This window comes from Mus caroli, unplaced genomic scaffold (genome assembly GCF_978045245.1).
Source record: "Mus caroli unplaced genomic scaffold, Mus_caroli_1 scaffold_2, whole genome shotgun sequence".
Classification (NCBI taxonomy): domain Eukaryota; kingdom Metazoa; phylum Chordata; class Mammalia; order Rodentia; family Muridae; genus Mus; species Mus caroli.
Window position 1 is genome coordinate 8,804,667 of NW_028227257.1, and position 19,607 is coordinate 8,824,273.

The window sequence follows — 19,607 nt, forward strand, 5'->3', positions numbered from 1 at the left end:
CTCTTCCTTGACCATGTTTAATGGCTCCGAACTATTCTTTGACATTCAAAGGACACCAAGAAGTAGGGATTGAATGTAGCAAACTCTGGATTAGCAATGAATCACGTGGAGAATGAACTAGAATGTCAAGCATCTATGTGTCTTCCAATTAGAAGAAGGCATCCATGCCTTAACTGGTATCAAGGTATCAAGAATGACTATAAAGTTCCTGAGCTGTTTGGAAACAGGGTCTTATGTATCCCAAGCTGGCCTTGAACTTGTGACATAGCTGAGGATGACGTTAGACTTCTACATCTGGGATTGCTGGTATGTATCAGCTCATCAACTTTCCTGTGGAACTAAGGATGGGACCTAAGATTTTGTGATGGTTTGTGTGTGCTTGGTCCAGGGAGTGGCACTTTTAGATGTTGGAGTGGGTTGTGACCTTATTGGAGTAGGTGTGTCACTGTGGGTGTGGGCTTTAAGACCCTCATCCTAGCTGCCTGGAAGTCAGTGTTTTGCTAGCAGCCTTCAGATGAAGATGTAGAACTCTCAGCTCCTCCTGCACCATGTCTGCCTGCACATTGTCATGCTCCCACCTTGATCATACTGGACTGAACCTCTCAACCTGTAAGCCAGCCCCAATTAAATGTTGTCTTTGTAATAGTTGCCTTGGTCATGGTGTCTCTTCACAGCAGTAAAACCCTAACTAAGACAGATCTCACGCATGACAGACAGGCACTCTCTCAATATGCCCTCGTCCAAGAACTTTTAAAATTCTCTGAGGCTCATAATTGAGACCCAGTGGCCTGCTGGGAAGGACATTTCTTCAGCGATGTAACAGTTGCCCTTAAACAGGAGAAAGTGAGAATTACTCACCAGGAGGGTTTACTAAAACAGTCTCAGAGCTGGGGAGACAGCTTCGTAGTTAAGAGCACATCACTTCTGCAGAGGGTTGGGGTTCCACTCCTAGCACCCACATTGGGTGGCTCACAGTCAGCTGTAAACCCTAGCACCAGGAGACCTAGTGCCCCCTTCTGACCTCTTCAGTCACCCACGCTCGTGTGTATATACACCCTCACACAGACACTCACACACCACTACAGGTAGAACAAAATGAACATTTAAAGCTCTATAAAAATACAAATCTTTCTGATTCGCCATGTCCGAAAAGGGGTGTGTGATGGTATTCATACCAAATTCCCAGGTGAGGTTAATGCTGCCAGACAGGGAAATGCATTTGGAATCAACTGAGAATTTTTAAATACTTAATCTTATTTTATGCTCTGGGAGGAAAAAAAAATGTTACCTTGCCTCTGACCCAGTAACTCTGCATTAGATGGAGAAGCCCAGCTCTCTCAATGGAGACCATGTTTGTTGGTTCTGCATTCCCACCACACCTCACAGTTAGCCTATTCCTGATACCTGGTAGGACTCATAAGATGCTGGACTAGTAGATGATTTCTACCTTTAGGTGAAGACTGACAACGGAGTTTCTGACTCTTCACTTACACAGCCTGGCTTGAAACACCTTTAAGTAGGGTGAGTTTGCTGAGCTCGGTTTGGCGCACGGGTCACAGATGCAGGCAGAACACCAGCTAGAACTCGGAGGCAGCATGGGAGGTGAATTGCCTGATACACACACACACACACACACATACACACACACACACACGAGGACCTCAGCCTAGAACCCTAGCACCCACGCAGAGACCAGACATGATCTTGCATATCTGTGACCTGGTGTGGATAGCCCTGGGGCTAATTATAGCAGGTGTAAATTCCCTTCTCTTGTGAGGGTTTCGAACAAGGAATGAGTCAGCACTCAGGTGATTTCTTGTAAGCCTGCTTCCCACCATAATGTATAAAATAAAGGCTAGAGCCAGGTGATTGGGCGGAGAAAGAGGGGAAGGTGGAGCTGAAGGTTTGGGGAGAGAAAGGGAGAGAGGACAATGGAGGACAGAGGAGGAGGTGGAAGGAAAGTAGAGTAGAGCACGTGGCCTGGAGAAACTGTAAGTTATACGGGGTCTCTAATATGGGGAAGATGGCAGTGTAGTGGTAGATCTGCCCAATCTAGGTGCACAGCATGTATTCATATTAACTGAGTTGTGTTTTCATTGCCTGGGCTTATTTGGGTTGGAGATTTACCGCAACAGTGACCCCAGTGCTGGGGTGGGGGTGGGGGAGAAGACAGTCAGCTCCCTGACACTTGCCAGCCAGCTGATCAACCCTACCAGTCATCTCCAGGTTCAGTGACAGACCCTGTTCTGAGATGAGAATGCAGAAAACCATATTAGAAGACAGTGGAGATCAATCTCTGGCTCCCACACATGCATGCATGCACACACTTGCACCCTCGAGGCACGTGGGCACACTGGATGCCATACTGCAGTACACACCATTAACTGCTGGTTTGCCTAGGTTGTGTGTAGACAGCCACCACACCCTGAGCTTCCAGGTAATGAAAATGAATTTCCCATCATCTCCTCAGCAGTGCTCCACTCTTCCGTGTTCCTCGACGCCCCCAACCCATCCACTTTAGCTTAGCAGGTGTTTAATGGTGTGTAATTATATCTCACTGCGGTTTGGGATGGGGAAATTAGGAAGCCGATTTGCATTTTAGGAATAATTTGGGAGCCTGAAAGCTAATTATCTGAGATCAGGTTTGGCCCAATAGAATAAGCAGGTTACCATTCCGTGATAAAGTCTCCCATTCACCCAGATAAATCCAGGTATAGAGGCGGAACCATCTGTGAATTAATTATTTGAGGGGGATGCTCTTGCTAGAGGTTACAATGTCCGTGACGACCCATGCCCAGTCCCCTGCAGAGGTCAGAAGACACAGTTGATCTCCTGGAACTGGTGTTACAGATGGTTGTGAGACACCACACGGGTGCTGGGCACTGAAGGCCTGGTCTTCTGAAAGAGCAGTCAGTGCTCTGAACTGCCTAGCGACCGCTCCAGGCCCCGTAGAACCAACACGAATCTAAGAACACGGCCTCTGGTCCAGCCAGACTTGCACACTGCACGGCAAAGTTAGCACCTTGAGCACATTCCACTCACTCAAGCTCCCTGTGTCCATCTCAGCCTCCATTCAAAGCCAATAGGGTCGCCAGTGAACGTGTCCTATAGTGAGAGCTAGTAACCAGTGCCTGGAGTACTACTGCAGTGAGTGACTCGGTCTTTCCACTCCATGATGCCTCGGCTGGCTGCCTGCCTGCATGGCGGCAGCTAGAGCGTAGGCATGTAGACTGTAGTAATGTTTTGTTGCTGGAGTCTTAATTAAATAACTACGCTTAGGGATGTTGACAGTTTGGGGAGCATGTTAGGATGGAATGCCAGGAAAGCAAACCTAGGGATTTCCTAGCCATATAAGTGTCTAAGCTACTTTCAAGATGACTGCCGATCATATGTGAAAACTACATAGACATAGAAGATGTTCTGTTTTCAAGTAGTCAGAGAAGGCAGAGCATCTTCTGCTTTGTGAGAGGAGATCAAAGATGTCACAGACAAATCTGGCCCCAGACATACTTTTGTAAATAAAGATTTATTGAAACATTACCAAGTTCCTTCATAGACATTGTGGTCTATGATTGCTTACCTGTGAACACAGCTATGGAGACAGAATGTGTAACCTACAAATCCTAAAATATTTACTAACTAGAAAAGTCTGCAATCCTGGAGTCCCACTATCACCCAGTTGGTGACATTTCAACAGCTACCAATTTCTGACTTTGTCTTGGTCTGAAATGACTCTCTCTCTCTCCTTTGGCACTATTCACTGCCTTTCACACAGCCTGTGTGACATTCTTGTCTTTATTCTCACTATAGCTAAGTTGCCTTTGTGTGTGTGGCTGCGTTTATGTGTGTGTATGTGTGTGGGTGTGTCTGTGTGTCTGTGTACCTGTGTGTATGAGAGTGTATGTATGTGTATGTGAGAGTATATGTATGTGAGTATGTGTATGTATGTGTGTGAGTGTGCATGTATGTGTGAGTGTGTATATGAATGTATGTGTGAGTATATATATGTGTGTGTGAGTATGTGTGTGTGTGTATATGTGTGTGTGTGTGTGTGTGCATGTGTATGTACGTCTGAGTCACTTTCTTTAGCTCCATGTGTTGAAACACCACATAATTGTGGCTGGAGAAAATAAGTAGATTTGCAAACAGATGTAAGGAGAGAATTACTTCCAGTGGGCATTGTTAGCCAGAGACATTACATTCCTGTAACTCTGAGTTCTGAAAATGGCCAAAGTCATGTCTCCAAAGAACTGACCAAATCATAAAAGCCTGTTTTAAATTCCTGCCACGCTGTGAGTGTTCTGAGGGATTGTGAGGATTTCGGAATAGTTTTTCGAGCCCAGGTTTACAGGGCTTGTCTAGAGGTGTAATCACAAGAACAGCACAGCAGAAGGCACCTCCTTCACCTCTTCTCTGTCTCCATATGGATACTTAGAACACAACGAAAATGCCCTTGAAGAATATCAACCTAGAGAAAAGACTGGTGGTTAAGAGGCCCGTGGGCAGAAGGAATGACAAAGAGGACCACTGTGGGTTGCCCCACTAGAAGGACATTCATTAAAAAGCCAATTTGACAAATGACCAACGTGCTTCAAAACTAGGAGAAATGAAACACTATCAAAAGAATTCGTGGTGGCAACCTAGACTCAAGGGCCTCTGTAGGAACCCACACCATCCCTAATCATCCAGTGGGTATGGGTACCACTCATGACAGTGAGCTTGTGGGTCAGCAAAGCCACTGACAGAATCTGCTCACACATGACTCATGACCACAATGACCTCACAGAAGGTGGGCCCGGGAGTTTATCTCACTGATGCTTAGAAAGGTTGACAGGGTATTCATGATGGTGACACTCCAGAGTGCCACTCTGGAAGACAGCAGCCATGCCCACCATGATAAAATATATAAGATCAGGGTAAAGCATACCGAAAACCCATTAAAACTGTCTGGCAGAACACAAAGTACCTGTGACTTGCTCGTATAAACAAAACTGGACCTCTGAGATCTGCTGAAAATGGTGGCCATGATATTTTTATACAGCTGAAGGGTGTCCCCAGTGATTCTCCAGGAATCAAAGGAAGTGATCAGGGTAGGGAGTTCAACGACTCCACACTGATCTCACCAATGTGAATTTTGAATACTTAGAGGATAAGGGATTCACAAGAGTTCCGCGGTGCCTTCTCTTCTCCCAAGTTCAGCATGTGACAATTGTGCATCTGTTTAATGAGCACATACCGTGCGCCAAGCACTGTGCTATAGTCCTTAGGCGTGGTATCTCACTCGATCTTTACAACAATCCTTCTTAGTCAATGTGGGTTGAATGAGGCTGTCCCTGACAGGCTTGGCATCTGAACACTCGGGCTCCAGCTAGTGGCACTGTTTGGGTGGATGCTATGAACCTTCACCATCATCATCACCACCACCACCACCATCATCATCATCCTCATTAAATAAATATATATAATTACCTCATCTCCCTTCATTCCCTTTTCTTCCTCCAACTCCGTCCAAGCTCTCTTCTCCCCAGTTCCCTCTCACATCCCCAGTCTTCTCTTCTTTAGTTGCTATTGTTACGTTTACACAGATGAGCTCATGATTATGTAAACACAGCCTGCTGGGTCTGCTCATCCTTGCTTGCACGTGCATGCCTTCAGGGCCGTCTACCTGGGACTCTTACCCCACTGGGACAAACTCTCAGTCCACTACTCCTAAGGCACATATCTGGCCTAACAGCAGTGATTTCTCTAGCCCCAGGGCTGCTATGCCATTCAACTCCAGGCTCTTTAATAATTTTCGTCAATGGAAAGTAGTAAGTACCGCTATTGGAGAGTGGATAAGCTACAGTTGGTAAATCAGACCCCTTGTCACCACCTGATAAAGCTTTTGAAGTAAGCCCAGCCGAAGGGGTAGGGTAGAGACTATAGTTGGTGTGGTGCTTTGAATAGGTATGGCCCCCATGGACAAGTGTGTTTGAATGCTTGGCCCATAGGGAGTGGCACTATTAGGAGGCGTGGCGTTGCTGGAGTGGGTGTGGCCTTTATGAAGAAAATGGGTGGTGGGCTTTGAGGTGTCAGCTACCTGTGGATCAAGATGCAGAACTCTCAGCTCCTTCTCTAGCACTGTGTCTGCCTGCGTGCTTCCATGCTTTCTGCCATGGCGACAGTGAACCAAACCTCTGAACCTGTAAGCCAGCACTGGTTAAATGCTGTCCTTTCTGAGAGTTGCCCTGGTCACGGTGTCTCTTCGCAGCAATAGAAACCCTGAGACAGCTGGTAATGCCCAAATTTACTGTCTGTTTTGAGTTTGCTATCTTGCCCAAACTTGTACTGTGAGTACAGCGGGGCACAGAACCTTCAGTAAGCTGTTTACAGTAGTCGAGACCAGGGGAAAGGAAATGTCAAGAGTGGCTAAGAACAAAGAAAATGTCTTCTGCCTTTCTGAGGCCAGCCAAGAGCACAGCGGCTCTGGCTGCCCAGCATCCGAGTCACAGCTGGCTTTGTCATTCTTGCACTTCGCATTTAAAAAATATCACTCACTTCAGGTCGTAACCCAGACAGGCAGAGGCTGGTGTTCTAGGGGTCCTGTTGCCCGGGAATGCTGTGTGAGAAAATAATGTAGTCGCATCCTGCTCAGCCCCGCAGCACAACTGGGGAGGAAAGCTTAATGAATGGATCGGTAATGACTGACACATCCTACAGCAAGCATAGCAGGGCAGCTAGTTTCACTGTAAGAATATTCCCTATTTGTGAGCATGAAAATCCATCTGGGGGGTGGATTGAGTTGCAGTGTTAAGTCCACGCCCTTGAACACGTGCCTACGCGCATGCGCACATGTGTACGTTTCCGTGCGCGAACTGCTGGACACACGAAATCATGATCTGTAAAGGAAGTCACCCATTTCTTTTAGGTTGGTGTGCTCCATCAGAAACCCTTCTCATACCTTCTTCTTGTTATCCTCCTAACAGCGTGTCTATTAACAAACTTTTGGTTTCTTGGGAATTGCTCGGCCCGCAGCCCTGATAAAGGAAGCCAATCAAAACCCGGGTTTTAATGAGTAGGGATCACCATTATCTCATTTTAATTTGCATTAATCCAACAGCCCCGGCTCTCCTTCGTTCCTGTGTTGCTTTGTGTTCCTCTGGAAAATCTTGCTTTTCTTTTCATGTTCAATTTGTCTGCCCTGCCTCTCTCTAAGTGTCCTTGTGTGTATTAATCTCTCTTCTGATTGTTCTATCATTCTGAATTGGACTTTACTCTGTGGCGTTGCTTTGTTTTTGTTTTCCGAGGATGTGGCATTGTTTGCTAACACCGTTTTTTAGCACATGGGAAAACTATTGATTTTTGTCATCCTGGCTTACTGGAATTTACTCTAAGATCTGCTATTTGCCTCACTAGCTCTCAGGAAAAACGAATCTGAAAATAATTACGATTTTATCTTTTATATCTTAATGTTGATATGTGCTTTATTCTCTTTTTAAAATTCTGATCCCATTACACAAATCACCCACTTATGGAGTTTGGCCATGCTGTGTGTGCACGGATGTAGGTTTATTAAGTCTCACAAAAATGACCAAACCTGCTTTGCAAAGACATCTGTCTGCCTGGAGTCTTCTCCCTGAGTCTCAAGTTCTCCATTTGTGAAAGGAAGGTGGGAATTCATTCACTATATCTTATTTCTAATGTTTGATTTCACTACTAGATGCTGCAAACTAACAAATATATATTCATTCAATAAAGTTGTCAGGGCGTTACGGGAAATATACAACGCATATACACATTTAAAATGGTGCTGCTCATGGCTGCACACGCCTGTATGATCTCAACCCATGGGAGGCAGAGACAGAAGGATTGCAAGCCCAAGGCCAGACTGTGCAGCAAATCCTAGTGTGGCCTGAGCTACATAGACAGACTCTGCCTCGCTGGCCCCTGCAGACAAACGAAGGAGTTTTTCTAAAGAAGGGCACCACACTCAGAGATGTTATCCAGACATTGCCTGCACAAGTGTGGAGCTGGCAACACTCGCTTGGACAAAATCTGTTTGTGCAGGAAGAGAAACCCAGACTAAGACAGATACCTAAATGGATTTATGGCCTAAGAGAGGCCTCAGCCCTCCATCATGTCTTGTTGTAAGTGTCTTTTATGGACTGTGGCTTTGTGCCCACCGTGAGTTCTCTCCCATAGAAAGGGAACCTAAAACCAGGGTCAGTGTCACTCATAGCTCTAAGTCTCCCAAACTGAACCTACCAGAATTCCTGACCAGAAACAAAGCCAAGTCATTACTGATTCAATAAAACCTATTTGTCTGTTGACTTTGATACAAGCAAGAGGTTTCTGGAGTTGGTTATGAGAAAGTGAAAAACCATCAGAAAATAAAAATAAGGGGTTAGGGATACTGCTCAGTGGTTAGAGCACTGGACGCTCTCAGAGAGGGTCCAGATTTGATTCCCAGAAGCCACAGGGGAGCTCAAGCATCTGTAACTCCAGTTCCAAGGGATCCAGTTCCCTCTTCTGACCTCGATGGATACATGTAGTGCACACACGCATGCAGGCAAAACACCCGTGCACATAAAAATAAATAAAACTTTCTAAAAATGAAAATTACAAAAAAATTAATCGTCTAAAAACTATGATGAAGGCAGATGACACATACTCCCGTGAGATCCTAAAGTTATATTTGCAGGTGGTACAAAGTTAGCTTGCACAGATTATAGTCCCCTAAGGGTGTTTGTGGTCATTCTGAGCAATCTCTTCCAAAACAAAGTCCAAAGGAACAGACGAATAGCAAAGAAAATACAAAAATCACATACGCACTGAAAGGCCTACAACCAACTCAAAAGAAAGTAGAATTGGGAGAAAATAAAATCAGAGAAAGGAAAAGAGAAAACGAAGCCGGTCAGGAGACATAAAACAAACCACGTTAATAATTGCTTTATGTAATGCTACCAAACTAGACACATTGAACAAAGGGAAAGACTTTATTAGATGAGATCTTATCAAAGCAGGGCCCAACTCTGTGGATACTAATAAAGTACAAGGATGGAAAAATACGATTCACTAGACCGGTGAGACAGCTCAACCTATGAGATGCTTGCTGCCACCGGAGCACCTGAATTCAAATCCCCTGGGAACCATATGGTGGAAGATGACAATCGATGGCTGCACATTGTCCTCTGACCCCCATGTGCCACTTTGGTCTATGCCTGCCTGTGATCCCTCCTCCTTCCCCCGCCCTCCCCCCAACACACGCGCGCGCACACACACATACACACACACACACACACACACCAATAAGCACATAATCGGTAGGAAAACACAGAGCACAATCACAGCAAGATGTCCCTGTGTGAATCCAACAGTACAGAAACAAGGAAGACTGGCAACGTCACCAAACACTGACAAAGCTATGGAGCATCTACACCACACTGGAGTCTGAGGTGGGTACGGAACATCTAGAACTCTTCCACGCTGGTGTGTGAGGTGAGTAAGCAGATTTTTAGAAATTTAGAATTGCTTTAGAAAAATGATCTGCATGACTCGCAAGAATTTGTATTCACCCCCACCATACGATCAGGTAATTCTACTTGTATTCATTTGTTGAAGTGAAAACACATACTTATATGACTCTTCTAGCCATGCTCTCTGAGCATCTTATCAATAGCCATCTTAAACCGGAAACAACACAAAAGTCCATGGCTAGGAAGCTGAGAACAGAAGGAACAACTTCTGCACTGTGGCCCTTCAGTCAGTGAGAAGAGCAATTAGCTGTTGTGTGCATTCGAGCTTTAATCTCTAAACAAGGCGTGCTTGCTGAAGGACGACAGCAGAGACAAAAGATTGGTGTGAGTTCACCGCCAGAACATTCTAGAAAAAGATGAAGTGTGACAGCGGCTGTTCTTGTCTGTGACACGCGGAGTGTGGGGAAAGGGAAAGGACTTGCTTCTGGGGATGGTGATGTCCTGGGAGGCTGACATACTTCATGTCTAAGCATGTCCTGCGAAGCCCACTGAGCATCATTGCGTGGCATTGCATAAAGGCGGACTTCCTGTGTGTTCTCTGTTGCCCCTAATCATGTGCGGTCTCTTGCTAACCCGTGAACATTAATTATGAATTATTTATTCTTGTAATTTATATGGTAATACAGACATCGTTATACATAATTACAATGAGCCCCATTTTAATCCGCTAAGTATGTGGATAGCTGATATATTTCACAAGCGCAGCCTGAGTTTACCATCGCCTGCTCAGCTCATCAACTTCATTCTTCCTGAAGAAAACACTCGGGAACAAATGATCAGTGTGTATAAAAACTGCACTCCACCCTGCATGGCTCCTCTAAGATCAACGGGATACTGTTCATCCAGATGTTAACTGAGTACTCTTGGTTAACTTTGTTAAGGACAGTTGGTAGTTAATTTGATAATGGAGCTGTACGTTCCAAAGATCAGCATAGGTGCTACCTAGTGTCGAGTAGATGCTGAATAATGGGCTAGAACTGAGCCCTGGAGGGAAGAGTTGTGCTATCAATTCATTTAAAGCACACAGTTTTACTTTTCTTTTTCATGACAGGATGAATCAAACCCAGAGCCATGCACATATACACACAGCAGGCAAGAACTCTGCCATCAAGCTCCACTCAGGCCTAGATTGTTTTTGACATTGGGTCTTGCTATGTACCTCAAGCTAGCCTCTAACTTACAGTGCACCCACCCCAACCTCCTGACTGCAGTCATGTGCCGCCAAGCCCAGCTCCTAACTATCCATTCACGACTCTTGTGTGCTATGGACATGTGTGAAAGGGACAGAGTATTTTAGGGTAGCAAAATTATTTCAATGTTAAAATGTATGAGGCAGTTCAAAATCCATATTTACAATTTGAAGAGAATCAAAAGCTACAGTAAGGTTATAGAGTAATCATTACAGACATAAATGGAAGGGCTAAAGAAAAACATTTTGCTTGGGTTAAATTCCAAGCAAACACGGACTATAAATCCCACAACAATGGCTGTGTGTTTAAACAAAGTGCCTTCCTTTCACTGAGATACTGGATTCAGAGGGTGTCACCCCCACGGTTTACCAGCATTGGGTGCTCCTTTGGGGAGACCCCTACCAGGGGAGGAGTTTGAGCAGTCAGATTCAATCCCTGGACATCACTCTGAGCCTTAATGAGCATGGCTTTATCTGTGGCTGACAGCAGGGGAATTAGCTTCCTCACTCCCTGTATTGGGACAGCCTGATTTCCAGATGTGGAGTCCTGCTCAGCAGGGTTTTGGCAGCTCCACACATTTCTTAACAGATAGTTCTGCTGCTGCCTCTGCCTTGCAGGGGGTCGGGGGAGGGGGGAGAAAATGAATTGGTAAATTCATCTTTTCAAAGGAACGGAGGAAGGAAAATGTCCTGCATATTTACGAAGGTGTTGGTTACAATTTCCCTCATTCTTTTGCTGTTTTCAAGAGCTTGCCTCACAGGGGAGAGGGAGAGAACAGAACAAAGGGACTGGAATCCACAAAGACCCAACAAATGTCTTGCAAGCGGTTTCTCTGGACTTGAGGCCATCAAATGTAAAGCGACCATTGTGCTTTTCCTAGGAGAGAAATCAGAGTCTGCTTGTTTATCTGGGGGAGCCATATGCAGCTGTAATGACACTGGGTTTATGGGAGAGCTGTTTCTCTTTGCTTTCCAGAACCCTATCCCAGTACAGAGTTGGCCGGCCTGGAAGCAGTAATGGAATCTAGCTTCCTCTGTCTCTCCTCTCAACCTTGGTGTGTGTGTGTGTGTGCACACGTGCATACACGCAAACATCAACTTTTATCCTGGGTGACCTTTGACAATATCTAAGGGACATGCTGACTTTCCAAATGACTACTGAATGTGAGAGTATGGGGTGGCAGGCATCATGAGTTCTAAGACGTGACGCAACAGCATCTCCTCCATCCTTGCACACGACAGAGCTCCGCTATGTCAGCTAAAGTGTGGGGAGAGCTTGAAAAGCACACGTCTACATCGTCGTCTTCTGGCTTCAAAGACTGAAGACCCTCTGATGTGTTTCAGTCTGTATTCCTGAGATAACACGGCCTTCCTTGTCCTCAACGTCCATCAAGGCTGGGAAACAAGGATAGAAGGAGACTTTAAACATGACTATTATTGGGTCAAAAGAAGAAATACTGTGGTGGTGAGAAACAGGACAGACTCACAATGGGGTGACATGGCTGTGGCCATGGTAAATTATAGCAAATAGGGACTAGTAACTCCTGAGGGCATACTGTGTGCTGGTGTGATGTCATCAGATATGCCCAAACTTTTGACATTGCAACATGGCGTTGGGCATCACCATGTCCAAAGCCCAAGGTATGGAACTGGGTAACTGAGTTATACGATAATAACCCAAAACTTGGCTGTTTTGTAAGCATGTTTATGATTCTGTGTTGAGCAGCATTCACGGCTAGCCTTGGGTACATATGGCCTGTCATCTGGTCTAATCCTGGCACTTAGGAGGCAGAGGGCAGAGGCAGATGGATCTCTTTGGGTTTGAGGCCAACCTGGGCTACAAAGCAAGTCCACTGTTAGCCAGAGTTCTGTTACACAGAGAAACCCTGTCTCAAAATAAAATAAAATAAATAAAATAAACAAACAAACAAACAAAACAGACAAAAACAAAAAAAAATGTTCAAATTGAAAGATGATGAAAAGAGCTTGGTTTTTGGTTTTTTTAGAGTTTAGGAAATTTATAAAACACTGAAGATATTATGAATGAAGTGGGCACCGTCGATCAGCCATCCAGAAAGAGGAGCTGCTCACTGCCTTGACGTGACGCGCTTGACACCTAGGCAGGCTCGTGTTTTTAAACCCAGACTGAGCTGACTTCATTTTACTCATTTTTTTTCTCCTGAGGTGAGTTACGGTTGTTCGTTACTTTACCAATTTAGCGGCTGCTTAACAACTGCATCAAAAGTGACTCCAGCTAGGCCTGGTGACACACAGCTGCCATCCCTGCACCCCAGATAAGATGCAAGAGGGTCGGAAGTTCAGGGTCATCCTTGGCTACTTAGTAACGAAAGGCCAGCCTGGGATAGATGAGGCCCTGTCTCAAACAAAAGAAAAAGACTCAACTTATTTATTTCCCCAGCTCCTTTCCTGACCAGATGACGCTGCCTCCTTAATGAATTGACCCATAGCTGGCACATCCAAGCTGTATTTAATCAGTTATTCTAAGTATTGATTTATCTCTCCACACAAACAAAAGCTGGACATTCAGCAGGGTGTGCTGCTAAAATGGCAATGCTTTCTACCTCAGGAGCAAAGCATTATCTAGATAAACAAAACAACATGTCCTCCTGCCTGCTCCCAGCAGGCCGCAGCAGGAGTTCCTTGTCACTGAGGTTGAATTACTCTACGATTCCCAGAGAGTTTTAGGACCAGAAGCATGAGGGAGCATTGATTTTATGCTAGATCCTTCTAAGCTATAATAAGATAATAGCAGCGTGACTTCAGCTTGACTTCAACCCACAGCTCTGCAAAGGACCATCAGCCTGTGTGGTGTATCCCGTGATGCCAGTGGGTGATGGAAACCTCATCTAGGGTCTCGCAAATATCAACACAGGGGATGCAGACACACTGTGGGATGTGTTCCGGAAATGGTCACCATGGCCCAAGCTAGTAAGGGATAGATGCACAGCAAAGATAGCGCCTGCTAGGTTTGGCCTGGAGGACATGCAGACCATGCTCACATGTAACGGCATCTGCTTCTCTTTGCCCTCACAGCTACTATAAGAGAAATGGCAGGCATCCTACGGAGAGGCTGCCTGCAAACCTGAAATCTCCTCTTCAAAGGAGGTGTACCAACTATCCAGGAGCTGGTGCTATGGGTGGGGCATCTTGTTTAATGGGTGCACATTAACTGAAGAAAGAACCTTTCCCTTTTCCTCTGCCATTTGCAAATCAGAGACATCCTGAATACAAGCGTGTTCAATAAGCTACCTACCAATTAGACTCTGCCCCCAACTTCCGAGTTCACTGACACCCTCTGAAAACTGTAAGAAGTGACCCTCACCTTGCCCCAGGGACCTGAATGCTCCTCAGGGCCCTGCCATGCATTCTTTCCACGTTGTTAACTCCCCTGGTAAATCTCAGACCCAAAGAACAGGTCTTAGTGACCTTTTGGGAATCCTAAGTTTTGAGACCCATATATTATGTGGGTCATTGAGTTGAGGAAGGTCAAAGTATAAAACAGAAGGAGATTTGCAATTAGTGACAGCTCAGCAGAACGCAGAACTTGCGCTCAACTAGGGGAAGCTGCCCACTAGAGAGATCCCCGGGTCACAGGCTGCAGATCAAGCCTTTACCACCCACCCATGGTTAATAATGGTGGAAGCTCCCTGGCTCAGCTTCCTGCCTCCACACTTGTCCTCCATGGGAGGATGTAGTAGGGCATAGGGAACCAGTGTAGCTCAAAGCCAGTGTTCTCTGCTTCTGTAGTAACCTTAGAGACCCTGTGACTCAAGTGGAAGACGCTGCTAATTGGCATTAGACTGGGATGTACCGAGCATGCAAACTTTTACTGTGTTCCAACACTTGAGCTCTGTTGGGGCCGTACAGTACTCGTTGTGGAAGCAACGCTGAGCGTACCCTGACTAACTTAGCCATTATCTTAAGAAGTGCATGCTAAACCTTGATGAGGTTAGGATACTATCCTTATGCCCTGCATGTAGTTTGAAATGATATTCTGTTCTGTAAAAAGTTTAACACAGACTAGAAAAATGGTTCCATTTCTGATTGCCACCAAAGCTTGAGGCCTTAAGGTTGAACCCTAGCACCTGTGTCAAAAAGCTGGGTGTGGTGGCATGTGCTGGTGACCCAAGTGCCAGGGAGGCAGAGACAGGAAGATTCATGAAGCAGGCTGGTCAGCTGGCCTTACTGAATTGCTGAGCCCCATGTTTAGTGAATGATCTGCCCCCCCTAAAAATTGGCTCAGAGTGATAAAGACATTAAATACCAACCTTTAGTTGCTGTACACACATGAACAAAGCATGAGGGGGGAGTGGAGGGAAAGTGAAAAAAGGAAAGGGAGGGAGGGAGGGATGAGAGAGGGAAGGAGGGAGAGAGAGAGAGAGATTGTATTTGTCTAGGGAGGTATATCCAATCTTGTACACTTTTCCTGGTGAGTCTATAGGTGCTGTTTGCAGGGCCCATTGAAATTCAGCTTTGAAGGAAAGTCGGTTTTGTTTGACTGTTTCATTAAATATTTTTCCCCTCTAGGAATTAGAAAGAAAATCCAAAGACACACGCTGGTTAAGATGTTTCCCTTAATTATTGATGGGTGATGCTAAGGCCATGATCAAACAACTTAGCTCAGCTCTACTAAGAAAGGAGGCTGTTGCAAACCCAAGCAGGAATCTCTCTCCTAATGTGGGTTAAATGTGAGCTTCCTGGGGCTGACCCCAGCTTCAGAGGAAACAAAGCAGGCAGGCTGCTGCTGTGGGTTCTGCACTGCTGGGCTCACTGAGAGAGGATCAAAGGAGGCCTCTCTGGGATGGAGAGGAGGGGATATGACTGTGGTATGTCAGTCCTGGTCCTGCCTGTGATAGCTTGTTATTTAGAAGTAGTAGATATACTATCCTCTTTTTAAATACATCCAGAAACCAGGCTCTGCCTTTACAGTGTGTATTGTGGCTCTCCAGAAAGTCTCCAGACCTTCAGCAACTGATTGGAAACACCAAGACATCCAGCTTTTGGACTGAGCTGCTACTGGGATTCTCCAGGTGTAGACAGGAATTGTTGGACTAAGCCAAATCAGTAAATCCCATTTTGTTACGTACACACACACATACATTCTATAAGTTATGCTTTTAAATAACCCTGTTATATGTGCATGTATGTATATATAATATATATCACACACAGACACACATATATATGTATATATACATATATCCTTATGTACATCCTGTATTTATTGGGTATCTACAATGGGACAGTGAGTGCTTTCATCCTGACAACTGAGCAATTAAAAGAAAAAATTTTAATTAAGCATTAAAAAATAAAAGGACTAATTTTTTTTTAATAACTGAGTTGATGAAACTACATTCTAGCAAGTGGAGACAAAATAATCAGGTAAAAACTTAATGATATGACCATTTTTGAAGACAGGAAAGAATCAAAGAGGAGGTATACATTTTGAAACAAGACCACCAGGAAGGTCTCCCGGGAGAAGGCGGCATCTGTCTTGGCCACAGGAGGGAAGGTGCAGGCCTCTGCAGGGTTAGCACCATGCAATCTGGCAGACTCAAGCTAAGGTCCTGGGTGAGGACATGGCCACAGCCCGTGTCTAAGGAAGAGCAACAAGAAAGGTTATGTGGTTCCGGGAAAGAAACGGGAAAGGAGAACAGAGCCAGGCCGTGACAAACAGCAGGCTGAGATTGGCATTCCGGGGTCTTGTTTTTTTCTGGAAGAAGTCGGATGGTACAGGTTTGTGGCATTCTGGACAGCACACATCTCTTAACCAAGATACCTCACGTGGCCACAGCAGCATGGACGCGGTCACAGAAAGCACTGAACACGAATGAGTGGCTGTATGCCAATAAAACTTTATTTGTGGACGCCAGTATTTGAATTTCATATCAGTTTCACAAGCTACAAATGTTCTCCATTTGGGGCCTTTCCAGCCATTTGAAATGATTTTTTTTTTTTAAAGTGGTTTTGGAGCTTGCCAACTGTACTTAAATGAGCACAGGCGGGATTGGGCGGGCAGACTGACATTCACCAGCAGGTATCCCAGGGACCATGCGGATTCCAAGGCTGCTTTGTTACTACTCTGAGTGATGGGAAGGGAGCGTTGGGGGAGGCTCGGCAGAGACAGAAAGGGCTGACCCAGGTATGTGGATAGCCGAGCAAGTTCTGTCAAGGACACAAGGACCTGACAGCTAATCTTTATTATCAGCATCAACGGGGTTAGACTCACCAAGAGGACCAATCTCTGGCCGCATCTGTGAGGGATTTTCTGAGGTAGGAAGATCCGTATGGAACGTAAGCAGCCCTGCATAATAAGGAGAAGATGAGCTATGTATGCATCCATCATTCTTCACTCCCTGCTCCCTGCCTGTGGGTGAATGTGACCAGCCCCCTCACTTCCCCACAGTGACGGTGATGCACTGTATCCCCTGGAATTGTAAGGCCCCCCCAAAGCCCTTCCTCCCTAAGTTGCTTCTTCTTGGATATTTAGGCACAAAGTAACTAATACGAGGCTGGAGAGGTAGCTAAGTGGGGAAGAGCACTGGCTGTTTTTCCCAGATTCTGGTTCAATTCCCAGCATGCGCTTGGTGGCTCACAACCACTGGTACGTCTAGGTTGAGGGATCCAGTGCCTGCTTGTGGCCTCCATGGGTGCTGCATACACATGATGTACAAAACACTCATGTAGGCAAACATTAATTCATGTAGAATAATTACAAATAAAAACCCCCAATACTTTCAAACCACATTTCCAATTCTCATGGTTAAGGTTAGAATGAGAACCCATTGCTAGTTGCAAACACACCTTGTCAATTCCCACATAAAGGACGGTGACCATTTATGATGTTGACCCATTATAAGTTTGTAAACTAAGTATGTATTACAGAGAAACACATCCATGGGTCAAGCAAGAGATACAGGACAAACATGCCACATTTATTTACATTTCCTTGCTTTGGGGACATTATCTTAGAGGAGGAGGGCCCACCTCTTCCCTCTATTTGATTTTTATCTGACTGCAAAGGCAGGGCTCTTTGGTTGTGTTTTTAGTATTGTTGTTTACATTTAACTAAAAATCAAAGCTGACAGGAAAGCCCCAGGTTCACTGAAAATGTGTCTTCCAGTGCTCACGTGCACTCTCCCTCGGTCTCTCCCTCTGTCCCCCCCCCCTCTCTTCTTCATGATTCTGGATTTTGTATTGAAAACTGGGAAGGCTGTTGCAACTATTATATATATATATATATATATATATATATATATATATATATATATATATATGGGGGGTATCATATATAAAACGATTTCATTGGATATGGTTGATATATAACTGAGTGATCTCAGTCCAAAACCAGCATCTTGCACACAGCAGAGGAAATGGCACTATTTGGGCAAAGCTGTCTGAAGATGATTAATTCTTCTAACTGGCTTTCATTTTTTTTAGTCTTCACATCTGAGGAGGCCATTAATCTGAAGCTGCTACCAATACACGTGTCATTTGCCGTGTTTGTCTGTGGGGACCAAGACGTCTTTTTCAGAAAGGGCAAGGATTAACAAATTGAGGTTGGGGTCAGGCTATGGCACAGTGGTCAGGCTGTGTGTGTATATGTTTGTCTGTGTGTATGTGTGGTGTATCTATGTGTTTGTGAACTTGTGCATGTCTCTATTTGCACATGTGCTTGTGTATGTGTTTTGTGTGTGTGTGCACGTGGTATGTGTGTGTATCTGTGTATGCTTATGTATGTGTATGTATGAGTGCATATGTGTGTGTATGTGTGGTGTGTATCTATGCGTGTGTTTGCACATGTATCTGTGTATCCATGTGTGTCTGTATATGCCTGTGTGTGGGTCTGCATATTTCTATGTGTGTCTGTATATATGGTGCGTATGAACACACTCCTGCATGTGTCTGTATGTGTCTGTGTGTGTGGTGTGTGTGTTTTGTATATGATGGGCATGAACACATGTATGTGCATGTGTGTGTATGTATATCTGTATGTGTCTATGTGTGTATGTGTCTGTCTGTGTGTTTGTGTCTATGTTTGTCTGGTGTGTGTGTGTGTGATGTTCTACAGGAGGAACAATTGCAAACCCCAGAGCATTCTCTGCATGCTCTAGTGATGTATCTTTCCTCGGTGCATTCAAATGGAATGTGACTTACCATTTCTTCTCATCGGAACAAGAATTGAGAAACATTTTCAAGCATCCAGCCCACCGTCATCAACATTATTTTTCAATCCAGAGTGGGTTTAAAAAATGTAATTTATTTAAATGTACATGTTTACTTCCACTAAGAACTTTATTAGTAAGGCTGATCTTAAATTGAAGTCAGGAGAGAAGGCAATCGTTCTTGTTCCTGTGCTTCTTGGTTGGTGGTGGTAGGGTTGTCTCGTTTTATTTGGTTTTGTGTTTGGTTTCGGTTTTGGTTTAAATAGGGATCTTCTAGGAGATACAAGCTAAGACCAGTCACTGCCTGTACCAGTTAGTTTTTCACCCTCTGTCTGACACAACCGAAAGTCACCTGGGAAGAGGGAACTTCAATTGAAGAATTGCCTCAACAAGACTGACCTGTGGCCATGCTTGTGGGAGCCTGTCTCGATTAATGCTTGATGTGAGAGGGTCTAGCTCACCATTGGCAGCACTGTTCCTAAGCAGGGGGTCTGAGCTATATAAGGAGGTTGGCTGAGCACGGGCCAGCCAGTCAGATGGTCAGAGCTCCTTAGTGGTTCCGGCTTAAGTTCCTGCTCTGACTTCTCTCAGTGATTGATTGTGACCTGAGAGTCCAAGCCAAATAAGCCCTTGCCTCCCTATCTGCTTAGGTTTGTGTCAGCTTAAGGTGAGCTAGAGTCATGTGGGGAAAGGAGACTCTCTCAAGTGAGAGCTCTG

The 19,607-nt window shown here is 45.1% G+C and overlaps 1 pseudogene; it reads left to right on the forward strand.

Annotated features, from left to right (window-relative positions):
- The first annotated feature begins 12,311 nt into the window (after positions 1–12,311).
- LOC110307590 (uncharacterized) overlaps positions 12,312–19,607 on the forward strand; it is a 116,041-nt pseudogene continuing 108,745 nt past the window's right edge.